Below are 2,138 nucleotides of genomic sequence, written 5' to 3'. Positions count from 1 at the left end.
CAACTGGGTTCTTAACTCTGCCTTGAAATCATTTTGTTTTCTTTTTTTTTTAAATTTTTTAATGTTTATTTATTTTTGACAGAGAGAGAGAGAGAGGGAGAGAGAGAGCATGAGTGGGGGTGGGGCAGAGAGAGAGGGAGACCCAGAATTCGAAGCAGGCTCCAGGCTCTGGGCTTTCAGCACAGAGCCCGACGTGGGGCCCGAACTCACGGAGTGTGAGATCATGACCTGAGCCGAAGTCGGACGCTCAACCAACTGAGCCACCCAGGAGCCCCTAAGTCATTTTTTTTTCTACATCCAAGCCCTATGTTTGAACAGCAGCCACAAAACTTGAAAGCTTTCTTCATTTTCCTGAAATGTCCATTAACCACTTCATTTTCAACAGAAAACCTTTCCTGTTCTTTCACAAAGAAAATGGAAACCACAAAGAGGAAGTCCTTCAAACTCCTGCCACCAACCCTACAGACCTTTTTGCATCTGCACTCTGTTTCCCTCCTTTTACAAGAGAAGAGTCCCTCCCCCACCTACCTAAGGCTCCTTCCATTTCTGTCCTTCCCTATACTCAGGAACCTTGCTCTATCAAAGATCCTCCAAGTGTAGCCTCTCCCTTTGTCCTAGCTCCTTCTCAACAATACTTAACAAGCTCTTAATTAAAGACGAAACGAAACCAAATCCCTCTGGTGTCCACATGTCTTCTCGATGACAGCCATGCTATCTCTTCCCTATCAGAGCCAGCCATTTTGACTGATTGTTGACTCCAATCTTTCATCTCAACCCACTAACATCTGGCTCCCCTTGTTGCTGTCTACCGAAACCTCTTACTGAGGTTACTAATAACTTACTTATATTGCTAAATCTGGGCTCACTTATTATTCTGTATCATACTTAATCTCTTGGCATCAAATGACTGGTACCTGAGACTCTAGTGGCTGCCAAGCTTCATAGTTGTACGTTTGCCCTGATCTTCTCTGACTGCCTTTCCTCTTCTCCATTTCAGACTCCTTCTCTTCTACTGTCCTTCAAACCAAAGTCTCCAAGAAGTATCTTCCCTGAGACTCCTTCTTTCTTACTGTTACACTCTCCTATGACCTTGTTTACCTTCTGCTTACTTATGATACCCACACCTATGCTTCCACCCAGAACTCATTATTGAGTCCCACATTTATACATCCAACTAACCAGCCAGTGCTTCCCCTTGGAAATCTCTCTTTCCCAATCCACTAAACTCAGTCCTGTATAAAACTGAATTTCATTACCATTCTCTACATAATGGTTGTTTTTCCTGGCCATTTTCTCCATATGGCATTACCGTCAACCCAGCTGCCCAAGCCAGAAACCAGAGGTCAGCCTTGACTCCTTCCTGTGCCTCAGTCTCATCCAACTAATTCCTCAGTCAACAAATCCTGGCAATATTACTTCTGAAGTTTCCATTTCTCTCCCTTGCCATTCTCTCTAGTCTATTCTAGTCTAATTCACATCACTACTATCTCTCACAGTGGTAGTATAGTGCATATTTGCTGTATTGTTTGAGAATATTCAATTCTGCTGTAGAAGACAAGAAAATGAATGGGATGGGTGAAATTCATACAATGTGTTAGGCAGAGATCAGTATCTCAGTTGGCCCAGACTGTCATAATAAAATACCATAGACTGGGTAGCTTAAATAAGAGAAGTTTATTTTCTCACAGTTTTGAGGCCTGGAAGTGTGAGATCAGAGTGCTGGCATGATTAAACTCTGGTAAGGCCTCTCTTCCTGGCTTGTAGATGGCTGCCTTATTGTTGTATCTTCACACACAAGGTGTCCTTGGTGTGTGTGTGTGTGTGTGTATAGAAAAAGAGAGATCTTTTTCTCCTCCTCTTTTCATAAGGACACAAGTCCTATCAGATTAGGGTCCCACTTGTATGATCTCATTTAACCTTAATTATCTCCTAAAAGTCCTTTCTCCAAGTACATTCACACTGGGGTTAGAGCTGCAACATATGAATTTTGGAGTGACAAAATTCAGTCCAAAACAAAGAGTAAGTTATTAACCTGGAAGACATGTGATGTGAGATAAGTACAGTAAGTGCAGCATACGTGTATGAACATAGAGAGAAAAGGATGGAAGGAACAAGGAAATACTAATCCTCATGATATG

This window comes from Panthera onca, chromosome X (assembly GCF_046562875.1).
Source record: "Panthera onca isolate mPanOnc1 chromosome X, mPanOnc1 haplotype 2, whole genome shotgun sequence".
Classification (NCBI taxonomy): domain Eukaryota; kingdom Metazoa; phylum Chordata; class Mammalia; order Carnivora; family Felidae; genus Panthera; species Panthera onca.
This window is presented reverse-complemented; position numbering follows the sequence as displayed.